This window comes from Pseudorasbora parva, chromosome 22, assembly GCF_024679245.1.
Source record: "Pseudorasbora parva isolate DD20220531a chromosome 22, ASM2467924v1, whole genome shotgun sequence".
Classification (NCBI taxonomy): domain Eukaryota; kingdom Metazoa; phylum Chordata; class Actinopteri; order Cypriniformes; family Gobionidae; genus Pseudorasbora; species Pseudorasbora parva.
The window spans coordinates 11,089,103-11,109,676 of record NC_090193.1 but is presented as its reverse complement, the minus strand read 5'-3'; the positions used below and the strand labels follow the sequence as shown (position 1 = coordinate 11,109,676).

At 50.2% G+C, this 20,574-nt stretch overlaps 37 non-coding genes across 37 annotated transcripts; 9 read left to right on the top strand and 28 right to left on the bottom strand.

Moving 5' to 3' along the window:
• The first annotated feature begins 253 nt into the window (after positions 1-253).
• trnae-cuc (transfer RNA glutamic acid (anticodon CUC)) lies at positions 254-325 on the top strand. Its single transcript has one exon. It is a non-coding gene; the product is annotated as a tRNA-Glu (tRNA).
• Positions 326-380: 55 nt separating this feature from the next.
• trnay-gua (transfer RNA tyrosine (anticodon GUA)) lies at positions 381-467 on the bottom strand. The gene is given in 2 exon segments: positions 381-416; positions 431-467. It is a non-coding gene; the product is annotated as a tRNA-Tyr (tRNA).
• Positions 468-590: 123 nt separating this feature from the next.
• On the bottom strand, positions 591-662 carry trnae-uuc (transfer RNA glutamic acid (anticodon UUC)). The gene has a single exon. It is a non-coding gene; the product is annotated as a tRNA-Glu (tRNA).
• Positions 663-2,176: 1,514 nt separating this feature from the next.
• On the bottom strand, positions 2,177-2,248 carry trnae-uuc (transfer RNA glutamic acid (anticodon UUC)). The gene has a single exon. It is a non-coding gene; the product is annotated as a tRNA-Glu (tRNA).
• A 474-nt stretch (positions 2,249-2,722) lies between these two features.
• On the bottom strand, positions 2,723-2,795 carry trnar-acg (transfer RNA arginine (anticodon ACG)). Its single transcript has one exon. It is a non-coding gene; the product is annotated as a tRNA-Arg (tRNA).
• A 741-nt stretch (positions 2,796-3,536) lies between these two features.
• trnay-gua (transfer RNA tyrosine (anticodon GUA)) lies at positions 3,537-3,623 on the bottom strand. Its single transcript is given in 2 exon segments — positions 3,537-3,572; positions 3,587-3,623. It is a non-coding gene; the product is annotated as a tRNA-Tyr (tRNA).
• A 124-nt stretch (positions 3,624-3,747) lies between these two features.
• Positions 3,748-3,819, bottom strand: trnae-uuc (transfer RNA glutamic acid (anticodon UUC)). Its single transcript has one exon. It is a non-coding gene; the product is annotated as a tRNA-Glu (tRNA).
• A 467-nt stretch (positions 3,820-4,286) lies between these two features.
• On the bottom strand, positions 4,287-4,359 carry trnar-acg (transfer RNA arginine (anticodon ACG)). Its single transcript has one exon. It is a non-coding gene; the product is annotated as a tRNA-Arg (tRNA).
• A 741-nt stretch (positions 4,360-5,100) lies between these two features.
• trnay-gua (transfer RNA tyrosine (anticodon GUA)) lies at positions 5,101-5,187 on the bottom strand. Its single transcript is given in 2 exon segments — positions 5,101-5,136; positions 5,151-5,187. It is a non-coding gene; the product is annotated as a tRNA-Tyr (tRNA).
• A 124-nt stretch (positions 5,188-5,311) lies between these two features.
• On the bottom strand, positions 5,312-5,383 carry trnae-uuc (transfer RNA glutamic acid (anticodon UUC)). Its single transcript has one exon. It is a non-coding gene; the product is annotated as a tRNA-Glu (tRNA).
• A 467-nt stretch (positions 5,384-5,850) lies between these two features.
• trnar-acg (transfer RNA arginine (anticodon ACG)) lies at positions 5,851-5,923 on the bottom strand. The gene has a single exon. It is a non-coding gene; the product is annotated as a tRNA-Arg (tRNA).
• Positions 5,924-6,553: 630 nt separating this feature from the next.
• On the top strand, positions 6,554-6,625 carry trnae-cuc (transfer RNA glutamic acid (anticodon CUC)). The gene has a single exon. It is a non-coding gene; the product is annotated as a tRNA-Glu (tRNA).
• Positions 6,626-6,680: 55 nt separating this feature from the next.
• Positions 6,681-6,767, bottom strand: trnay-gua (transfer RNA tyrosine (anticodon GUA)). Its single transcript is given in 2 exon segments — positions 6,681-6,716; positions 6,731-6,767. It is a non-coding gene; the product is annotated as a tRNA-Tyr (tRNA).
• A 123-nt stretch (positions 6,768-6,890) lies between these two features.
• On the bottom strand, positions 6,891-6,962 carry trnae-uuc (transfer RNA glutamic acid (anticodon UUC)). The gene has a single exon. It is a non-coding gene; the product is annotated as a tRNA-Glu (tRNA).
• A 475-nt stretch (positions 6,963-7,437) lies between these two features.
• trnar-acg (transfer RNA arginine (anticodon ACG)) lies at positions 7,438-7,510 on the bottom strand. Its single transcript has one exon. It is a non-coding gene; the product is annotated as a tRNA-Arg (tRNA).
• Positions 7,511-8,140: 630 nt separating this feature from the next.
• Positions 8,141-8,212, top strand: trnae-cuc (transfer RNA glutamic acid (anticodon CUC)). The gene has a single exon. It is a non-coding gene; the product is annotated as a tRNA-Glu (tRNA).
• A 55-nt stretch (positions 8,213-8,267) lies between these two features.
• trnay-gua (transfer RNA tyrosine (anticodon GUA)) lies at positions 8,268-8,354 on the bottom strand. Its single transcript is given in 2 exon segments — positions 8,268-8,303; positions 8,318-8,354. It is a non-coding gene; the product is annotated as a tRNA-Tyr (tRNA).
• Positions 8,355-8,477: 123 nt separating this feature from the next.
• Positions 8,478-8,549, bottom strand: trnae-uuc (transfer RNA glutamic acid (anticodon UUC)). The gene has a single exon. It is a non-coding gene; the product is annotated as a tRNA-Glu (tRNA).
• Positions 8,550-9,024: 475 nt separating this feature from the next.
• trnar-acg (transfer RNA arginine (anticodon ACG)) lies at positions 9,025-9,097 on the bottom strand. Its single transcript has one exon. It is a non-coding gene; the product is annotated as a tRNA-Arg (tRNA).
• Positions 9,098-9,727: 630 nt separating this feature from the next.
• Positions 9,728-9,799, top strand: trnae-cuc (transfer RNA glutamic acid (anticodon CUC)). The gene has a single exon. It is a non-coding gene; the product is annotated as a tRNA-Glu (tRNA).
• A 55-nt stretch (positions 9,800-9,854) lies between these two features.
• On the bottom strand, positions 9,855-9,941 carry trnay-gua (transfer RNA tyrosine (anticodon GUA)). The gene is given in 2 exon segments: positions 9,855-9,890; positions 9,905-9,941. It is a non-coding gene; the product is annotated as a tRNA-Tyr (tRNA).
• A 115-nt stretch (positions 9,942-10,056) lies between these two features.
• On the bottom strand, positions 10,057-10,128 carry trnae-uuc (transfer RNA glutamic acid (anticodon UUC)). Its single transcript has one exon. It is a non-coding gene; the product is annotated as a tRNA-Glu (tRNA).
• A 475-nt stretch (positions 10,129-10,603) lies between these two features.
• Positions 10,604-10,676, bottom strand: trnar-acg (transfer RNA arginine (anticodon ACG)). Its single transcript has one exon. It is a non-coding gene; the product is annotated as a tRNA-Arg (tRNA).
• A 630-nt stretch (positions 10,677-11,306) lies between these two features.
• trnae-cuc (transfer RNA glutamic acid (anticodon CUC)) lies at positions 11,307-11,378 on the top strand. Its single transcript has one exon. It is a non-coding gene; the product is annotated as a tRNA-Glu (tRNA).
• An 812-nt stretch (positions 11,379-12,190) lies between these two features.
• trnar-acg (transfer RNA arginine (anticodon ACG)) lies at positions 12,191-12,263 on the bottom strand. The gene has a single exon. It is a non-coding gene; the product is annotated as a tRNA-Arg (tRNA).
• A 630-nt stretch (positions 12,264-12,893) lies between these two features.
• trnae-cuc (transfer RNA glutamic acid (anticodon CUC)) lies at positions 12,894-12,965 on the top strand. The gene has a single exon. It is a non-coding gene; the product is annotated as a tRNA-Glu (tRNA).
• Positions 12,966-13,230: 265 nt separating this feature from the next.
• On the bottom strand, positions 13,231-13,302 carry trnae-uuc (transfer RNA glutamic acid (anticodon UUC)). The gene has a single exon. It is a non-coding gene; the product is annotated as a tRNA-Glu (tRNA).
• Positions 13,303-13,777: 475 nt separating this feature from the next.
• Positions 13,778-13,850, bottom strand: trnar-acg (transfer RNA arginine (anticodon ACG)). Its single transcript has one exon. It is a non-coding gene; the product is annotated as a tRNA-Arg (tRNA).
• A 630-nt stretch (positions 13,851-14,480) lies between these two features.
• trnae-cuc (transfer RNA glutamic acid (anticodon CUC)) lies at positions 14,481-14,552 on the top strand. The gene has a single exon. It is a non-coding gene; the product is annotated as a tRNA-Glu (tRNA).
• Positions 14,553-14,817: 265 nt separating this feature from the next.
• Positions 14,818-14,889, bottom strand: trnae-uuc (transfer RNA glutamic acid (anticodon UUC)). Its single transcript has one exon. It is a non-coding gene; the product is annotated as a tRNA-Glu (tRNA).
• A 247-nt stretch (positions 14,890-15,136) lies between these two features.
• Positions 15,137-15,209, bottom strand: trnar-acg (transfer RNA arginine (anticodon ACG)). Its single transcript has one exon. It is a non-coding gene; the product is annotated as a tRNA-Arg (tRNA).
• Positions 15,210-17,289: 2,080 nt separating this feature from the next.
• trnae-cuc (transfer RNA glutamic acid (anticodon CUC)) lies at positions 17,290-17,361 on the top strand. The gene has a single exon. It is a non-coding gene; the product is annotated as a tRNA-Glu (tRNA).
• Positions 17,362-17,416: 55 nt separating this feature from the next.
• trnay-gua (transfer RNA tyrosine (anticodon GUA)) lies at positions 17,417-17,503 on the bottom strand. The gene is given in 2 exon segments: positions 17,417-17,452; positions 17,467-17,503. It is a non-coding gene; the product is annotated as a tRNA-Tyr (tRNA).
• Positions 17,504-17,626: 123 nt separating this feature from the next.
• Positions 17,627-17,698, bottom strand: trnae-uuc (transfer RNA glutamic acid (anticodon UUC)). Its single transcript has one exon. It is a non-coding gene; the product is annotated as a tRNA-Glu (tRNA).
• A 1,177-nt stretch (positions 17,699-18,875) lies between these two features.
• Positions 18,876-18,947, top strand: trnae-cuc (transfer RNA glutamic acid (anticodon CUC)). The gene has a single exon. It is a non-coding gene; the product is annotated as a tRNA-Glu (tRNA).
• Positions 18,948-19,212: 265 nt separating this feature from the next.
• Positions 19,213-19,284, bottom strand: trnae-uuc (transfer RNA glutamic acid (anticodon UUC)). The gene has a single exon. It is a non-coding gene; the product is annotated as a tRNA-Glu (tRNA).
• A 476-nt stretch (positions 19,285-19,760) lies between these two features.
• On the bottom strand, positions 19,761-19,833 carry trnar-acg (transfer RNA arginine (anticodon ACG)). Its single transcript has one exon. It is a non-coding gene; the product is annotated as a tRNA-Arg (tRNA).
• Positions 19,834-20,574: the final 741 nt, after the last annotated feature.

The window sequence follows — 20,574 nt, the reverse complement described above, 5'->3', positions numbered from 1 at the left end:
TGGCACTGAGAGCACGGCTGGGCTCTCCTTGTTGTCTTTGCAAGCTGCTTTGATTGAATTGCAAGTTGCGGTGTTGTTAGGATGTTCTCACGGAGCATGTGACAGTTTCTCAGTGGAAGAACTGTGATCCAGGGTCAGAGACTCTCTCCTCTCCAAGAGGAAAAGGCTAGCCTTAGCGGTTTTGCTTGAGAAATTGCAGCAAAATCTGGTAGAGGCCCACAGGCAGGCTTGAGGAGACAGGCTGAACAGCCCTTCCCTGGTGGTCTAGTGGTTAGGATTCGGCGCTCTCACCGCCGCGTCCCGGGTTCGATTCCCGGTCAGGGAACGTTCCTTTTGCCCTCCAGCGCGGCCAAGAAAATGTTTGAGTGTGAAAAGTGACCTCCTTCGAGCCGGAGTCGAACCAGCGACCTAAGGATTGCCAACGTTCCACCTACAGTCCTCCGCTCTACCAGCTGAGCTATCGAAGGTATGCAGGGAAAGAGAAGAACCTCAACCTATCAGGTTGCTGCAGCTCCACTGCTGGCTAAAAGCGATTCAGTAATAGACAGAAGCTCTGGCTGTTCGATAAGGGGAGCAAAGACAAGCCAAACTTCCCATACCGGGAGTCGAACCCGGGCCGCCTGGGTGAAAACCAGGAATCCTGACCGCTAGACCATATGGGAAAGCCCGCGAATGCCGGTCAGGCTTGTGTGCCATTTTTCATGCGTGTGGCCAGTACAAGGGCAGGGTTATGTTAGGCCCTTTGGCATTCAGTGTGTGACCGTCGCCTTTAAGAATATGGCAATGTTCCGAAGGGATTGTTTACTGAATTCACTTGTACCAGACTCGATGGAGGGAGATGTCATTTGTCTCTCCCAGGGGGTGCAGCTCTCTCCCATTCTTGTGTTCGCATAAAAAGATACTATAAACTGGTCATTAAAGCAAGGTCCCCGTGACAGTGCTTATGCGATGCATTTGAAAGCACGCACGGTATTGTATGGTAGGCGCTATCTAGCTGACAAAACGGCCTATGGTTGGACTGTCAGTTTACAAGAAAAAAAAACTAACCATTCCAATACCAATAGTCAAAAACTATGGGCTAATAAAACAAGCTAATAAAACTGCTGTAGGCTGATAGCGAAGCAAAAGAGGCAGATTGAGCCAGCCAGGAGTCGAACCTAGAATCTTCTCATCCGTAGTCAGACGCATTATCCATTGCACCACTGGCCCACCGGTCAGGCGCCCTGGTGTTTACACGCATCTTGGTGGTGTTCGCCTGGAGCGGGGCCTGTCGCAACATCAACTTTTTCTCATGCCATTAACAGGCCTGGAGCCAACGTAAGGAAGCGCTCCGATGAGGGGTCTGCTATGAAAAGCTTGAAGACGGAGGCGTCACATGTTAGGGATCTCTGTCTTCCTGGCGTGGCTAACGTAGCTGGGTAGCAAATTACTTTAAAACAGTGCAAGGCTGGCCGCTCAAAAAGCCAGGCATACCTCAGAGACGACGACACTCTGTGCTATGCGCTCTGTCAACCTCGAGCTCCTTCGCCAGATGCTCTGCAGAAGAAGGGCTGAAAACAAAATGCGGAGTGAGTCAGGTACCTCTTGGCACTGAGAGCACGGCTGGGCTCTCCTTGTTGTCTTTTGCAAGCTGCTTTGATTGAATTGCAAGTTGCGGTGTTGTTAGGATGTTCTCACAGAGCATGTGACAGTTTCTCAGTGGAAGAACTGTGATCCAGGGTCAGAGACTCTCTCCTCTCCAAGAGGAAAAGGCTAGCCTTAGCGGTTTTGCTTGAGAAATTGCAGCAAAATCTGGTAGAGGCCCACAGGCAGGCTTGAGGAGACAGGCTGAACAGCCCTTCCCTGGTGGTCTAGTGGTTAGGATTTGGCGCTCTCACCGCCGCGGCCCGGGTTCGATTCCCGGTCAGGTAACGTTCCTTTTGCCCTCCAGCGCGGCCAAGAAAATGTTTGAGTGTGAAAAGTGACCTCCTTCGAGCCGGAGTCGAACCAGCGACCTAAGGATTGCCAACGTTCCACCTACAGGCCTCCGCTCTACCAGCTGAGCTATCGAAGGTATGCAGGGAAAGAGAAGAACCTCAACCTATCAGGTTGCTGCAGCTCCACTGCTGGCTAAAAGCGATTCAGTAATAGACAGAAGCTCTGGCTGTTCGATAAGGGGAGCAAAGACAAGCCAAACTTCCCATACCGGGAGTCGAACCCGGGCCGCCTGGGTGAAAACCAGGAATCCTGACCGCTAGACCATATGGGAAAGCCCGCAAACGCCGGTCAGGCTTGTGTGCCATTTTTCATGCGTGTGGCCAGTACAAGGGCAGGGTTATGTTAGGCCCTTTGGCATTCAGTGTGTGACCGTCGCCTTTAAGAATATGGCAATGTTCCGAAGGGATTGTTTACTGAATTCACTTGTACCAGACTCGATGGAGGGAGATGTCATTTGTCTCTCCCAGGGGGTGCAGCTCTCTCCCATTCTTGTGTTCGCATAAAAAGATACTATAAACTGGTCATTAAAGCAAGGTCCCCGTGACAGTGCTTATGCGATGCATTTGAAAGCACGCACGGTATTGTATGGTAGGCGCTATCTAGCTGACAAAACGGCCTATGGTTGGACTGTCAGTTTACAAGAAAAAAAAACTAACCATTCCAATACCAATAGTCAAAAACTATGGGCTAATAAAACAAGCTAATAAAACTGCTGTAGGCTGATAGCGAAGCAAAAGAGGCAGATCGAGCCAGCCAGGAGTCGAACCTAGAATCTTCTGATCCGTAGTCAGACGCGTTATCCATTGCGCCACTGGCCCACCGGTCAGGCGCCCTGGTGTTTACACGCATCTTGGTGGTGTTCGCCTGGAGCGGGGCCTGTCGCAACATCAACTTTTTCTCATGCCATTAACAGGCCTGGAGCCAACGTAAGGAAGCGCTCCGATGAGGGGTCTGCTATGAAAAGCTTGAAGACGGAGGCGTCACATGTTAGGGATCTCTGTCTTCCTGGCGTGGCTAACGTAGCTGGGTAGCAAATTACTTTAAAACAGTGCAAGGCTGGCCGCTCAAAAAACCAGGCATACCTCAGAGACGACGACACTCTGTGCTATGCGCTCTGTCAACCTCGAGCTCCTTCGCCAGATGCTCTGCAGAAGAAGGGCTGAAAACAAAAAGCGGAGTGAGTCAGGCACCTCTTGGCACTGAGAGCACGGCTGGGCTCTCCTTGTTGTCTTTTGCAAGCTGCTTTGATTGAATTGCAAGTTGCGGTGTTGTTAGGATGTTCTCACGGAGCATGTGACAGTTTCTCAGTGGAAGAACTGTGATCCAGGGTCAGAGACTCTCTCCTCTCCAAGAGGAAAAGGCTAGCCTTAGCGGTTTTGCTTGAGAAATTGCAGCAAAATCTGGTAGAGGCCCACAGGCAGGCTTGAGGAGACAGGCTGAACAGCCCTTCCCTGGTGGTCTAGTGGTTAGGATTCGGCGCTCTCACCGCCGCGGCCTGGGTTCGATTCCCGGTCAGGGCTCAGCGCGGCCAAGAAAATGTTTGAGTGTGAAAAGTGACCTCCTTCGAGCCGGAGTCGAACCAGCGACCTAAGGATTGCCAACGGTCCACCTACAGTCCTCCGCTCTACCAGCTGAGCTATCGAAGGTATGCAGGGAAAGAGAAGAACCTCAACCTATCAGGTTTCTGCAGCTCCACTGCTGGCTAAAAGCGATTCAGTAATAGACAGAAGCTCTGGCTGTTCGATAAGGGGAGCAAAGACAAGCCAAAACTTCCCATACCGGGAGTCGAACCCGGGCCGCCTGGGTGAAAACCAGGAATCCTGACCGCTAGACCATATGGGAAAGCCCGCAAGCACCGGTCAGGCTTGTGTGCCATTTTTCATGCGTGTGGCCAGTACAAGGGCAGGGTTATGTTAGGCCCTTTGGCATTCAGTGTGTGACCGTCGCCTTTAAGAATATGGCAATGTTCCGAAGGGATTGTTTACTGAATTCACTTGTACCAGACTCGATGGAGGGAGATGTCATTTGTCTCTCCCAGGGAGTGCAGCTCTCTCCCATTCTTGTGTTCGCATAAAAAGATACTATAAACTGGTCATTAAAGCAAGGTCCCCGTGACAGTGCTTATGCGATGCATTTGAAAGCACGCACGGTATTGTATGGTAGGCGCTATCTAGCTGACAAAACGGCCTATGGTTGGACTTACAAGAAAAAAAAACTAACCATTCCAATACCAATAGTCAAAAACTATGGGCTAATAAAACAAGCTAATAAAACTGCTGTAGGCTGATAGCGAAGCAAAAGAGGCAGATCGAGCCAGCCAGGAGTCGAACCTAGAATCTTCTGATCCGTAGTCAGACGCGTTATCCATTGCGCCACTGGCCCACCGGTCAGGCGCCCTGGTGTTTACACGCATCTTGGTGGTGTTCGCCTGGAGCGGGGCCTGTCGCAACATCAACTTTTTCTCATGCCATTAACAGGCCTGGAGCCAACGTAAGGAAGCGCTCCGATGAGGGGTCTGCTATGAAAAGCTTGAAGACGGAGGCGTCACATGTTAGGGATCTCTGTCTTCCTGGCGTGGCTAACGTAGCTGGGTAGCAAATTACTTTAAAACAGTGCAAGGCTGGCCGCTCAAAAAACCAGGCATACCTCAGAGACGACGACACTCTGTGCTATGCGCTCTGTCAACCTCGAGCTCCTTCGCCAGATGCTCTGCAGAAGAAGGGCTGAAAACAAAAAGCGGAGTGAGTCAGGCACCTCTTGGCACTGAGAGCACGGCTGGGCTCTCCTTGTTGTCTTTTGCAAGCTGCTTTGATTGAATTGCAAGTTGCGGTGTTGTTAGGATGTTCTCACGGAGCATGTGACAGTTTCTCAGTGGAAGAACTGTGATCCAGGGTCAGAGACTCTCTCCTCTCCAAGAGGAAAAGGCTAGCCTTAGCGGTTTTGCTTGAGAAATTGCAGCAAAATCTGGTAGAGGCCCACAGGCAGGCTTGAGGAGACAGGCTGAACAGCCCTTCCCTGGTGGTCTAGTGGTTAGGATTCGGCGCTCTCACCGCCGCGGCCTGGGTTCGATTCCCGGTCAGGGCTCAGCGCGGCCAAGAAAATGTTTGAGTGTGAAAAGTGACCTCCTTCGAGCCGGAGTCGAACCAGCGACCTAAGGATTGCCAACGGTCCACCTACAGTCCTCCGCTCTACCAGCTGAGCTATCGAAGGTATGCAGGGAAAGAGAAGAACCTCAACCTATCAGGTTTCTGCAGCTCCACTGCTGGCTAAAAGCGATTCAGTAATAGACAGAAGCTCTGGCTGTTCGATAAGGGGAGCAAAGACAAGCCAAAACTTCCCATACCGGGAGTCGAACCCGGGCCGCCTGGGTGAAAACCAGGAATCCTGACCGCTAGACCATATGGGAAAGCCCGCAAGCACCGGTCAGGCTTGTGTGCCATTTTTCATGCGTGTGGCCAGTACAAGGGCAGGGTTATGTTAGGCCCTTTGGCATTCAGTGTGTGACCGTCGCCTTTAAGAATATGGCAATGTTCCGAAGGGATTGTTTACTGAATTCACTTGTACCAGACTCGATGGAGGGAGATGTCATTTGTCTCTCCCAGGGAGTGCAGCTCTCTCCCATTCTTGTGTTCGCATAAAAAGATACTATAAACTGGTCATTAAAGCAAGGTCCCCGTGACAGTGCTTATGCGATGCATTTGAAAGCACGCACGGTATTGTATGGTAGGCGCTATCTAGCTGACAAAACGGCCTATGGTTGGACTTACAAGAAAAAAAAACTAACCATTCCAATACCAATAGTCAAAAACTATGGGCTAATAAAACAAGCTAATAAAACTGCTGTAGGCTGATAGCGAAGCAAAAGAGGCAGATCGAGCCAGCCAGGAGTCGAACCTAGAATCTTCTGATCCGTAGTCAGACGCGTTATCCATTGCGCCACTGGCCCACCGGTCAGGCGCCCTGGTGTTTACACGCATCTTGGTGGTGTTCGCCTGGAGCGGGGCCTGTCGCAACATCAACTTTTTCTCATGCCATTAACAGACCTGGAGCCAATGTAAGGAAGCGCTCCAAAGAGGGGTCTGCTATGAAAAGCTTGAAGACGGAGGCGTCACATGTTAGGGATCTCTGTCTTCCTGGCATGGCTAACGTAGCTGGGTAGCAAATTACTTTAAAACAGTGCAAGGCTGGCCGCTCAAAAAGCCAGGCATACCTCAGAGACGACGACACTCTGTGCTATGCGCTCTGTCAACCTCGAGCTCCTTCGCCAGATGCTCTGCAGAAGAAGGGCTGAAAACAAAAAGCGGAGTGAGTCAGGCACCTCTTGGCACTGAGAGCACGGCTGGGCTCTTCTTGTTGTCTTTTGCAAGCTGCTTTGATTGAATTGCAAGTTGCGATGTTGTTAGGATGTTCTCACAGAGCATGTGACAGTTTCTCAGTGGAAGAACTGTGATCCAGGGTCAGAGACTCTCTCCTCTCCAAGAGGAAAAGGCTAGCCTTAGCGGTTTTGCTTGAGAAATTGCAGCAAAATCTGGTAGAGGCCCACAGGCAGGCTTGAGGAGACAGGCTGAACAGCCCTTCCCTGGTGGTCTAGTGGTTAGGATTCGGCGCTCTCACCGCCGCGGCCCGGGTTCGATTCCCGGTCAGGGAATGTTCCTTTTGCCCTCCAGCGCGGCCAAGAAAATGTTTGAGTGTGAAAAGTGACCTCCTTCGAGCCGGAGTCGAACCAGCGACCTAAGGATTGCCAACGTTCCACCTACAGTCCTCCGCTCTACCAGCTGAGCTATCGAAGGTATGCAGGGAAAGAGAAGAACCTCAACCTATCAGGTTGCTGCAGCTCCACTGCTGGCTAAAAGCGATTCAGTTATAGACAGAAGCTCTGGCTGTTCGATAAGGGCAGCAAAGACAAGCCAAACTTCCCATACCGGGAGTCGAACCCGGGCCGCCTGGGTGAAAACCAGGAATCCTGACCGCTAGACCATATGGGAAAGCCTGCAAACGCCGGTCAGGCTTGTGTGCCATTTTTCATGCGTGTGGCCAGTACAAGGGCAGGGTTATGTTAGGCCCTTTGGCATTCAGTGTGTGACCGTCGCCTTTAAGAATATGGCAATGTTCCGAAGGGATTGTTTACTGAATTCACTTGTACCAGACTCGATGGAGGGAGATGTCATTTGTCTCTCCCAGGGGGTGCAGCTCTCTCCCATTCTTGTGTTCGCATAAAAAGATACTATAAACTGGTCATTAAAGCAAGGTCCCCGTGACAGTGCTTATGCGATGCATTTGAAAGCACGCACGGTATTGTATGGTAGGTGCTATCTAGCTGACAAAACGGCCTATGGTTGGACTGTCAGTTTACAAGAAAAAAAAAACTAACCATTCCAATACCAATAGTCAAAAACTATGGGCTAATAAAACAAACTAATAAAACTGCTGTAGGCTGATAGCGAAGCAAAAGAGGCAGATTGAGCCAGCCAGGAGTCGAACCTAGAATCTTCTGATCCGTAGTCAGACGCGTTATCCATTGCGCCACTGGCCCACCGGTCAGGCGGCCTGGTGTTTACACGCATCTTGGTGGTGTTCGCCTGGAGCGGGGCCTGTCGCAACATCAACTTTTTCTCATGCCATTAACAGGCCTGGAGCCAACGTAAGGAAGCGCTCCGATGAGGGGTCTGCTATGAAAAGCTTGAAGACGGAGGCGTCACATGTTAGGGATCTCTGTCTTCCTGGCGTGGCTAACGTAGCTGGGTAGCAAATTACTTTAAAACAGTGCAAGGCTGGCCGCTCAAAAAACCAGGCATACCTCAGAGACGACGACACTCTGTGCTATGCGCTCTGTCAACCTCGAGCTCCTTCGCCAGATGCTCTGCAGAAGAAGGGCTGAAAACAAAAAGCGGAGTGAGTCAGGCACCTCTTGGCACTGAGAGCACGGCTGGGCTCTCCTTGTTGTCTTTTGCAAGCTGCTTTGATTGAATTGCAAGTTGCGGTGTTGTTAGGATGTTCTCACGGAGCATGTGACAGTTTCTCAGTGGAAGAACTGTGATCCAGGGTCAGAGACTCTCTCCTCTCCAAGAGGAAAAGGCTAGCCTTAGCGGTTTTGCTTGAGAAATTGCAGCAAAATCTGGTAGAGGCCCACAGGCAGGCTTGAGGAGACAGGCTGAACAGCCCTTCCCTGGTGGTCTAGTGGTTAGGATTCGGCGCTCTCACCGCCGCGGCCCGGGTTCGATTCCCGGTCAGGGAAAGTTCCTTTTGCCCTCCAGCGCGGCCAAGAAAATGTTTGAGTGTGAAAAGTGACCTCCTTCGAGCCGGAGTCGAACCAGCGACCTAAGGATTGCCAACGGTCCACCTACAGTCCTCCGCTCTACCAGCTGAGCTATCGAAGGTATGCAGGGAAAGAGAAGAACCTCAACCTATCAGGTTTCTGCAGCTCCACTGCTGGCTAAAAGCGATTCAGTAATAGACAGAAGCTCTGGCTGTTCGATAAGGGGAGCAATGACAAGCCAAACTTCCCATACCGGGAGTCGAACCCGGGCCGCCTGGGTGAAAACCAGGAATCCTGACCGCTAGACCATATGGGAAAGCCCGCAAGTGCCGGTCAGGCTTGTGTGCCATTTTTCATGCGTGTGGCCAGTACAAGGGCAGGGTTATGTTAGGCCCTTTGGCATTCAGTGTGTGACCGTCGCATTTAAGAATATGGCAATGTTCCGAAGGGATTGTTTACTGAATTCACTTGTACCAGACTCGATGGAGGGAGATGTCATTTGTCTCTCCCAGGGGGTGCAGCTCTCTCCCATTCTTGTGTTCGCATAAAAAGATACTATAAACTGGTCATTAAAGCAAGGTCCCCGTGACAGTGCTTATGCGATGCATTTGAAAGCACGCACGGTATTGTATGGTAGGTGCTATCTAGCTGACAAAACGGCCTATGGTTGGACTGTCAGTTTACAAGAAAAAAAAAACTAACCATTCCAATACCAATAGTCAAAAACTATGGGCTAATAAAACAAACTAATAAAACTGCTGTAGGCTGATAGCGAAGCAAAAGAGGCAGATCGAGCCAGCCAGGAGTCGAACCTAGAATCTTCTGATCCGTAGTCAGACGCGTTATCCATTGCGCCACTGGCCCACCGGTCAGGCGCCCTGGTGTTTACACGCATCTTGGTGGTGTTCGCCTGGAGCGGGGCCTGTTGCAACATCAACTTTTTCTCATGCCATTAACAGGCCTGGAGCCAACGTAAGGAAGCGCTCCGATGAGGGGTCTGCTATGAAAAGCTTGAAGACGGAGGCGTCACATGTTAGGGATCTCTGTCTTCCTGGCGTGGCTAACGTAGCTGGGTAGCAAATTACTTTAAAACAGTGCAAGGCTGGCCGCTCAAAAAGCCAGGCATACCTCAGAGACGACGGCACTCTGTGCTATGCGCTCTGTCAACCTCGAGCTCCTTCGCCAGATGCTTTGCAGAAGAAGGGCTGAAAACAAAAAGTGGAGTGAGTCAGGCACCTCTTGGCACTGAGAGCACGGCTGGGCTCTCCTTGTTGTCTTTTGCAAGCTGCTTTGATTGAATTGCAAGTTGCGATGTTGTTAGGATGTTCTCACGGAGCATGTGACAGTTTCTCAGTGGAAGAACTGTGATCCAGGGTCAGAGACTCTCTCCTCTCCAAGAGGAAAAGGCTAGCCTTAGCGGTTTTGCTTGAGAAATTGCAGCAAAATCTGGTAGAGGCCCACAGGCAGGCTTGAGGAGACAGGCTGGACAGCCCTTCCCTGGTGGTCTAGTGGTTAGGATTCGGCGCTCTCACCGCCGCGGCCCGGGTTCGATTCCCGGTCAGGGAACGTTCCTTTTGCCCTCCAGCGCGGCCAAGAAAATGTTTGAGTGTGAAAAGTGACCTCCTTCGAGCCGGAGTCGAACCAGCGACCTAAGGATTGCCAACGGTCCACCTACAGTCCTCCGCTCTACCAGCTGAGCTATCGAAGGTATGCAGGGAAAGAGAAGAACCTCAGGTTGCTGCAGCTCCACTGCTGGCTAAAAGCGATTCAGTAATAGACAGAAGCTCTGGCTGTTCGATAAGGGGAGCAAAGACAAGCAAAACTTCCCATACCGGGAGTCGAACCCGGGCCGCCTGGGTGAAAACCAGGAATCCTGACCGCTAGACCATATGGGAAAGCCCGCAAACGCCGGTCAGGCTTGTGTGCCATTTTTCATGCGTGTGGCCAGTACAATGGCAGGGTTATGTTAGGCCCTTTGGCATTCAGTGTGTGACCGTCGCCTTTAAGAATATGGCAATGTTCCGAAGGGATTGTTTACTGAATTCACTTGTACCAGACTCGATGGAGGGAGATGTCATTTGTCTCTCCCAGGGGGTGCAGCTCTCTCCCATTCTTGTGTTCGCATAAAAAGATACTATAAACTGGTCATTAAAGCAAGGTCCCTGTGACAGTGCTTATGCGATGCATTTGAAAGCACGCACGGTATTGTATGGTAGGTGCTATCTAGCTGACAAAACGGCCTATGGTTGGACTGTCAGTTTACAAGAAAAAAAAAACTAACCATTCCAATACCAATAGTCAAAAACTATGGGCTAATAAAACAAACTAATAAAACTGCTGTAGGCTGATAGCGAAGCAAAAGAGGCAGATCGAGCCAGCCAGGAGTCGAACCTAGAATCTTCTGATCCGTAGTCAGACGCGTTATCCATTGCGCCACTGGCCCACCGGTCAGGCGCCCTGGTGTTTACACGCATCTTGGTGGTGTTCGCCTGGAGCGGGGCCTGTCGCAACATCAACTTTTTCTCATGCCATTAACAGGCCTGGAGCCAACGTAAGGAAGCGCTCCGATGAGGGGTCTGCTATGAAAAGCTTGAAGATGGAGACGTCACATGTTAGGGATCTCTGTCTTCCTGGCGTGGCTAACGTAGCTGGGTAGCAAATTACTTTAAAACAGTGCAAGGCTGGCCGCTCAAAAAACCAGGCATACCTCAGAGACGACGACACTCTGTGCTATGCGCTCTGTCAACCTCGAGCTCCTTCGCCAGATGCTCTGCAGAAGAAGGGCTGAAAACAAAAAGCGGAGTGAGTCAGGCACCTCTTGGCACTGAGAGCACGGCTGGGCTCTCCTTGTTGTCTTTTGCAAGCTGCTTTGATTGAATTGCAAGTTGCGGTGTTGTTAGGAAGTTCTCACGGAGCATGTGACAGTTTCTCAGTGGAAGAACTGTGATCCAGGGTCAGAGACTCTCTCCTCTCCAAGAGGAAAAGGCTAGCCTTAGCGGTTTTGCTTGAGAAATTGCAGCAAAATCTGGTAGAGGCCCACAGGCAGGCTTGAGGAGACTGGCTGAACAGCCCTTCCCTGGTGGTCTAGTGGTTAGGATTCGGCGCTCTCACCGCCGCGGCCCGGGTTCGATTCCCGGTCAGGGAACGTTCCTTTTGCCCTCCAGCGCGGCCAAGAAAATGTTTGAGTGTGAAAAGTGACCTCCTTCGAGCCGGAGTCGAACCAGCGACCTAAGGATTGCCAACGTTCCACCTACAGTCCTCTGCTCTACCAGCTGAGCTATCGAAGGTATGCAGGGAAAGAGAAGAACCTCAACCTATCAGGTTGCTGCAGCTCCACTGCTGGCTAAAAGCGATTCAGTAATAGACAGAAGCTCTGGCTGTTCGATAAGGGGAGCAAAGACAAGCCAAACTTCCCATACCGGGAGTCGAACCCGGGCCGCCTGGGTGAAAACCAGGAATCCTGACCGGTAGACCATATGGGAAAGCCCACAAACGCCGGTCAGGCTTGTGTGCCATTTTTCATGCGTGTGGCCAGTACAAGGGCAGGGTTATGTTAGGCCCTTTGGCATTCAGTGTGTGACCGTCGCCTTTAAGAATATGGCAATGTTCCGAAGGGATTGTTTACTGAATTCACTTGTACCAGACTCGATGGAGGGAGATGTCATTTGTCTCTCCCAGGGGGTGCAGCTCTCTCCCATTCTTGTGTTCGCATAAAAAGATACTATAAACTGGTCATTAAAGCAAGGTCCCCGTGACAGTGCTTATGCGATGCATTTAATAGCACGCACGGTATTGTATGGTAGGTGCTATCTAGCTGACAAAACGGCCTATGGTTGGACTGTCAGTTTACAAGAAAAAAAAAACTAACCATTCCAATACCAATAGTCAAAAACTATGGGCTAATAAAACAAACTAATAAAACTGCTGTAGGCTGATAGCGAAGCAAAAGAGGCAGATCGAGCCAGCCAGGAGTCGAACCTAGAATCTTCTGATCCGTAGTCAGACGCGTTATCCATTGCGCCACTGGCCCACCGGTCAGGCGGCCTGGTGTTTACTCGCATCTTGGTGGTGTTCGCCTGGAGCGGGGCCTGTCGCAACATCAACTTTTTCTCATGCCATTAACAGGCCTGGAGCCAACGTAAGGAAGCGCTCCGATGAGGGGTCTGCTATGAAAAGCTTGAAGACGGAGGCGTCACATGTTAGGGATCTCTGTCTTCCTGGCGTGGCTAACGTAGCTGGGTAGCAAATTACTTTAAAACAGTGCAAGGCTGGCCGCTCAAAAAACCAGGCATACCTCAGAGACGACGACACTCTGTGCTATGCGCTCTGTCAACCTCGAGCTCCTTCGCCAGATGCTCTGCAGAAGAAGGGCTGAAAACAAAAAGCGGAGTGAGTCAGGCACCTCTTGGCACTGAGAGCACGGCTGGGCTCTCCTTGTTGTCTTTTGCAAGCTGCTTTGATTGAATTGCAAGTTGCGGTGTTGTTAGAATGTTCTCACGGAGCATGTGACAGTTTCTCAGTGGAAGAACTGTGATCCAGGGTCAGAGACTCTCTCCTCTCCAAGAGGAAAAGGCTAGCCTTAGCGGTTTTGCTTGAGAAATTGCAGCAAAATCTGGTAGAGGCCCACAGGCAGGCTTGAGGAGACAGGCTGAACAGCCCTTCCCTGGTGGTCTAGTGGTTAGGATTCGGCGCTCTCACCGCCGCGGCCCGGGTTCGATTCCCGGTCAGGGAACGTTCCTTTTGCCCTCCAGCGCGGCCAAGAAAATGTTTGAGTGTGAAAAGTGACCTCCTTCGAGCCGGAGTCGAACCAGCGACCTAAGGATTGCCAACGTTCCACCTACAGTTCTCCGCTCTACCAGCTGAGCTATCGAAGGTATGCAGGGAAAGAGAAGAACCTCAACCTATCAGGTTGCTGCAGCTCCACTGCTGGCTAAAAGCGATTCAGTAATAGACAGAAGCTCTGGCTGTTCGATAAGGGGAGCAAAGACAAGCCAAACTTCCCATACCGGGAGTCGAACCCGGGCCGCCAGGGTGAAAACCAGGAATCCTGACCGCTAGACCATATGGGAAAGCCCGCAAACGCCGGTCAGGCTTGTGTGCCATTTTTCATGCGTGTGGCCAGTACAAGGGCAGGGTTATGTTAGGCCCTTTGGCATTCAGTGTGTGACCGTCGCCTTTAAGAATATGGCAATGTTCCGAAGGGATTGTTTACTGAATTCACTTGTACCAGACTCGATGGAGGGAGATGTCATTTGTCTCTCCCAGGGGGTGCAGCTCTCTCCCATTCTTGTGTTCGCATAAAAAGATACTATAAACTGGTCATTAAAGCAAGGTCCCCGTGACAGTGCTTATGCGATGCATTTGAAAGCACGCACGGTATTGTATGGTAGGCGCTATCTAGCTGACAAAACGGCCTATGGTTGGACTGTCAGTTTACAAGAAAAAAAAAACTAACCATTCCAATACCAATAGTCAAAAACTATGGGCTAATAAAACAAGCTAATAAAACTGCTGTAGGCTGATAGCGAAGCAAAAGAGGCAGATCGAGCCAGCCAGGAGTCGAACCTAGAATCTTCTGATCCGTAGTCAGACGCGTTATCCATTGCGCCACTGGCCCACCGATGAGGCGCCCTGGTGTTTACACGCATCTTGGTGGTGTTTGCCTGGAGCGGGGCCTGTCGCAACATCAACTTTTTCTCATGCCATTAACAGGCCTGGAGCCAACGTAAGGAAGCGCTCCGATGAGGGGTCTGCTATGAAAAGCTTGAAGACGGAGGCGTCACATGTTAGGGATCTCTGTCTTCCTGGCGTGGCTAACGTAGCTGGGTAGCAAATTACTTTAAAACAGTGCAAGGCTGGCCGCTCAAAAAGCCAGGCATACCTCAGAGACGACGACACTCTGTGCTATGCGCTCTGTCAACCTCGAGCTCCTTCGCCAGATGCTCTGCAGAAGAAGGGCTGAAAACAAAAAGCGGAGTGAGTCAGGCACCTCTTGGCACTGAGAGCACGGCTGGGCTCTCCTTGTTGTCTTTTGCAAGCTGCTTTGATTGAATTGCAAGTTGCGATGTTGTTAGGATGTTCTCACAGAGCATGTGACAGTTTCTCAGTGGAAGAACTGTGATCCAGGGTCAGAGACTCTCTCCTCTCCAAGAGGAAAAGGCTAGCCTTAGCGGTTTTGCTTGAGAAATTGCAGCAAAATCTGGTAGAGGCCCACAGGCAGGCTTGAGGAGACAGGCTGAACAGCCCTTCCCTGATGGTCTAGTGGTTAGGATTCGGCGCTCTCACCGCCGCGGCCCGGGTTCGATTCCCGGTCAGGGAACGTTCCTTTTGCCCTCCAGCGCGGCCAAGAAAATGTTTGAGTGTGAAAAGTGACCTCCTTCGAGCCGGAGTTGAACCAGCGACCTAAGGATTGCCAACGTTCCACCTACAGTCCTCCGCTCTACCAGCTGAGCTATCGAAGGTATGCAGGGAAAGAGAAGAACCTCAACCTATCAGGTTGCTGCAGCTCCACTGCTGGCTAAAAGCGATTCAGTAATAGACAGAAGCTCTGGCTGTTCGATAAGGGGAGCAAAGACAAGCCAAACTTCCCATACCGGGAGTCGAACCCGGGCCGCCTGGGTGAAAACCAGGAATCCTGACCGCTAGACCATATGGGAAAGCCCTCAAACGCCGGTCAGGCTTGTGTGCCATTTTTCATGCGTGTGGCCAGTACAAGGGCAGGGTTATGTTAGGCCCTTTGGCATTCAGTGTGCTATCTAGCTGACAAAACGGCCTATGGTTGGACTGTCAGTTTACAAGAAAAAAAAAAACTAACCATTCCAATACCAATAGTCAAAAACTATGGGCTAATAAAACAAACTAATAAAACTGCTGTAGGCTGATAGCGAAGCAAAAGAGGCAGATCGAGCCAGCCAGGAGTCGAACCTAGAATCTTCTGATCCGTAGTCAGACGCGTTATCCATTGCGCCACTGGCCCACCGGTCAGGCGCCCTGGTGTTTACACGCATCTTGGTGGTGTTCGCCTGGAGCGGGGCCTGTCGCAACATCAACTTTTTCTCATGCCATTAACAGGCCTGGAGCCAACGTAAGGAAGCGCTCCGATGAGGGGTCTGCTATGAAAAGCTTGAAGACTGAGGCGTCACATGTTAGGGATCTCTGTCTTCCTGGCGTGGCCAGAGATGGGCATAAATACATGGAAATGTATTTAAAATACAAATACAAAATACTGTGAGGAAAAATGTATTTAAATACAAATACAAAATACTGTGTGGAAAAATGTATTTAAATACAAATACAGTATTTTGTATTTTGAAAATACACCAAATACATGTGAAATTGGCAATTCAGTGAAGGTATCCATATTAGGCTGTAATCTATCTGGGCCTAATGCCAAATGCCAAAAAGCATTTAGATGTGTGCAACTGCTTAGAAACTTTCGTTTTCAATTTGAATTTGAATTTCCTTTAGCGGCAGTTATAATAACACAAATTACGTCAATAACTCATTCGCCCTCACTTCTTTTTCCACTCCAACATTCCAATTATTCCTGCCCTCTAAAAGCTGCACAGATATATGTGCTTACCCCGATAGGCCTATCTATGTAAATGATTTAGAAAAAGTTCCATCGATTCACATTTTATATTTTTGCTACGAATCTACGATATGTATTGTCATATGATATCACTCATCCCTAACATGCAGTAACGTTAATACTTTAAACACATTTGACAAGCTACTTTAATCAACAAGTAGAATTGACCATGACATCCTCACCTTATTCCAACAATTTTGTAAAGTTGCCGATCCAAGGCTGGGTTGTACTAGCCTAGAAATCTAGACGCACCCTAGCGGCAGCAAATCTAATCTGCCACGAGTGCCGTCTAGCAACTCTCAATACACTTCTGAGCTGTAAAAACCAAACTCTGGTCGGGCCAATCACATCGTGTATAGAGTCGGTGGGCGGGGCTTAACATAATGACGGCAGAGTTGCGTTTGCGTGCTTCTAGTAAACACAGACGCTGGCGAACGGCGGTCTTTCGAATCAGCTTTGGCTGTGACTCTGGAAGACTTGAGTTAAGCTTTTCTCTGAGAAAAGAACAAAGAACGGCACTGAAGTCATTCTTAAAAAGGGAAGATGTGTTCGGAATTTTGCTGACCGGATACAGCGAATGTTTAATCTATCAATGAGCTCCGCTTCACGTTGCTCTGGATGGTTGTAGCGCTATCCTATCGCGTGCAGAGGGAGTTTGAAAGACAACCGTTTATCCCGCCCCTCGGATTGAACTGTCTATGGTGAGTTTCCAGACCAAACATCTTGATGTGGGTCTGGCTTGTCAGGCTAGGGTTGTACAGCTGCGGCTCACCTGAATGAATGTTGGGGGGAGGGGTGTCTGGTCTGAACTAGTAGATGCATGAAAACAGCTCCTGATAAAGAGGTTGCCTGGCTCAAAGTATTTTGAGTATTTTGAAAATACAAAAATACTCATCTTAAATGTATTTAAATACAAATTACATTCGATTTTTTCCAAAGGCTTTAAAATACAAAATACAAAATAGTATTTTGTATTTCAAATACGTATTTTAAATACATGTATTTGAAATACTGCCCATCCCTGGGCGTGGCTAACGTAGCTGGGTAGCAAATTACTTTAAAACAGTGCAAGGCTGGCCGCTCAAAAAGCCAGGCATACCTCAGAGACGACGACACTCTGTGCTATGCGCTCTGTCAACCTGGAGCTCCTTCGCCAGATGCTCTGCAGAAGAAGGGCTGAAAACAAAAAGCGGAGTGAGTCAGGCACCTCTTGGCACTGAGAGCACGGCTGGGCTCTCCTTGTTGTCTTTTGCAAGCTGCTTTGATTGAATTGAAAGTTGCGGTGTTGTTAGGATGTTCTCACGGAGCATGTGACAGTTTCTCAGTGGAAGAACTGTGATCCAGGGTCAGAGACTCTCTCCTCTCCAAGAGGAAAAGGCTAGCCTTAGCGGTTTTGCTTGAGAAATTGCAGCAAAATCTGGTAGAGGCCCACAGGCAGGCTTGAGGAGACAGGCTGAACAGCCCTTCCCTGGTGGTCTAGTGGTTAGGATTCGGCGCTCTCACCGCCGCGGCCCGGGTTCGATTCCCGGTCAGGGAACGTTCCTTTTGCCCTCCAGCACGGCCAAGAAAATGTTTGAGTGTGAAAAGTGACCTCCTTCGAGCCGGAGTCGAACCAGCGACCTAAGGATTGCCAACGTTCCACCTACAGTCCTCCGCTCTACCAGCTGAGCTATCGAAGGTATGCAGGGAAAGAGAAGAACCTCAACCTATCAGGTTGCTGCAGCTCCACTGCTGGCTAAAAGCGATTCAGTAATAGACAGAAGCTCTGGCTGTTCGATAAGGGGAGCAAAGACAAGCCAAACTTCCCATACCGGGAGTCGAACCCGGGCCGCCTGGGTGAAAACCAGGAATCCTGACCGCTAGACCATATGGGAAAGCCCACGAACGCCGGTCAGGCTTGTGTGCCATTTTTCATGCGTGTGGCCAGAACAAGGGCAGGGTTATGTTAGGCCCTTTGGCATTCAGTGTGTGACCGTCGCCTTTAAGAATATGGCAATGTTCCGAAGGGATTGTTTACTGAATTCACTTGTACCAGACTCGATGGAGGGAGATGTCATTTGTCTCTCCCAGGGGGTGCAGCTCTCTCCCATTCTTGTGTTCGCATAAAAAGATACTATAAACTGGTCATTAAAGCAAGGTCCCCGTGACAGTGCTTATGCGATGCATTTGAAAGCACGCACGGTATTGTATGGTAGGCGCTATCTAGCTGACAAAACGGCCTATGGTTGGACTGTCAGTTTACAAGAAAAAAAAACTAACCATTCCAATACCAATAGTCAAAAACTATGGGCTAATAAAACAAGCTAATAAAACTGCTGTAGGCTGATAGCGAAGCAAAAGAGGCAGATCGAGCCAGCCAGGAGTCGAACCTAGAATCTTCTGAACCGTAGTCAGACGCGTTATCAATGGCGCCACTGGCCCACCGATGAGGCGCCCTGGTGTTTACACGCATCTTGGTGGTGTTTGCCTGGAGCGGGGCCTGTCGCAACATCAACTTTTTCTCATGCCATTAACAGGCCTGGAGCCAACGTAAGGAAGCGCTCCAAAGAGGGGTCTGCTATGAAAAGCTTGAAGACGGAGGCGTCACATGTTAGGGATCTCTGTCTTCCTGGCGTGGCTAACGTAGCTGGGTAGCAAATTACTTTAAAACAGTGCAAGGCTGGCCGCTCAAAAAGCCAGGCATACCTCAGAGACGACGACACTCTGTGCTATGCGCTCTGTCAACCTCGAGCTCCTTCGCCAGATGCTCTGCAGAAGAAGGGCTGAAAACAAAAAGCGGAGTGAGTCAGGCACCTCTTGGCACTGAGAGCACGGCTGGGCTCTCCTTGTTGTCTTTTGCAAGCTGCTTTGATTGAATTGCAAGTTGCGATGTTGTTAGGATGTTCTCACAGAGCATGTGACAGTTTCTCAGTGGAAGAACTGTGATCCAGGGTCAGAGACTCTCTCCTCTCCAAGAGGAAAAGGCTAGCCTTAGCGGTTTTGCTTGAGAAATTGCAGCAAAATCTGGTAGAGGCCCACAGGCAGGCTTGAGGAGACAGGCTGAACAGCCCTTCCCTGGTGGTCTAGTGGTTAGGATTCGGCGCTCTCACCGCCGCGGCCCGGGTTCGATTCCCGGTCAGGGAACGTTCCTTTTGCCCTCCAGCGCGGCCAAGAAAATGTTTGAGTGTGAAAAGTGACCTCCTTCGAGCCGGAGTTGAACCAGCGACCTAAGGATTGCCAACGTTCCACCTACAGTCCTCCGCTCTACCAGCTGAGCTATCGAAGGTATGCAGGGAAAGAGAAGAACCTCAACCTATCAGGTTGCTGCAGCTCCACTGCTGGCTAAAAGCGATTCAGTAATAGACAGAAGCTCTGGCTGTTCGATAAGGGGAGCAAAGACAAGCCAAACTTCCCATACCGGGAGTCGAACCCGGGCCGCCTGGGTGAAAACCAGGAATCCTGACCGCTAGACCATATGGGAAAGGCCGCAAACGCCGGTCAGGCTTGTGTGCCATTTTTCATGCGTGTGGCCAGTACAAGGGCAGGGTTATGTTAGGCCCTTTGGCATTCAGTGTGTGACCGTCGCCTTTAAGAATATGGCAATGTTCCGAAGGGATTGTTTACTGAATTCACTTGTACCAGACTCGATGGAGGGAGATGTCATTTGTCTCTCCCAGGGGGTGCAGCTCTCTCCCATTCTTGTGTTCGCATAAAAAGATACTATAAACTGGTCATTAAAGCAAGGTCCCCGTGACAGTGCTTATGCGATGCATTTGAAAGCACGCACGGTATTGTATGGTAGGTGCTATCTAGCTGACAAAACGGCCTATGGTTGGACTGTCAGTTTACAAGAAAAAAAAAAACTAACCATTCCAATACCAATAGTCAAAAACTATGGGCTAATAAAACAAGCTAATAAAACTGCTGTAGGCTGATAGCGAAGCAAAAGAGGCAGATCGAGCCAGCCAGGAGTCGAACCTAGAATCTTCTGATCCGTAGTCAGACGCGTTATCCATTGCGCCACTGGCCCACCGGTCAGGCGCCCTGGTGTTTACACGCATCTTGGTGGTGTTCGCCTGGAGCGGGGCCTGTCGCAACATCAACTTTTTCTCATGCCATTAACAGGCCTGGAGCCAACGTAAGGAAGCGCTCCGATGAGGGGTCTGCTATGAAAAGCTTGAAGACTGAGGCGTCACATGTTAGGGATCTCTGTCTTCCTGGCGTGGCTAACGTAGCTGGGTAGCAAATTACTTTAAAACAGTGCAAGGCTGGCCGCTCAAAAAGCCAGGCATACCTCAGAGACGACGACACTCTGTGCTATGCGCTCTGTCAACCTGGAGCTCCTTCGCCAGATGCTCTGCAGAAGAAGGGCTGAAAACAAAAAGCGGAGTGAGTCAGGCACCTCTTGGCACTGAGAGCACGGCTGGGCTCTCCTTGTTGTCTTTTGCAAGCTGCTTTGATTGAATTGAAAGTTGCGGTGTTGTTAGGATGTTCTCACGGAGCATGTGACAGTTTCTCAGTGGAAGAACTGTGATCCAGGGTCAGAGACTCTCTCCTCTCCAAGAGGAAAAGGCTAGCCTTAGCGGTTTTGCTTGAGAAATTGCAGCAAAATCTGGTAGAGGCCCACAGGCAGGCTTGAGGAGACAGGCTGAACAGCCCTTCCCTGGTGGTCTAGTGGTTAGGATTCGGCGATCTCACCGCCTCGGTCTGGGTTCGATTCCCGGTCAGGGAAAGTTCCTTTTGCCCTCCAGCGCGGCCAAGAAAATGTTTG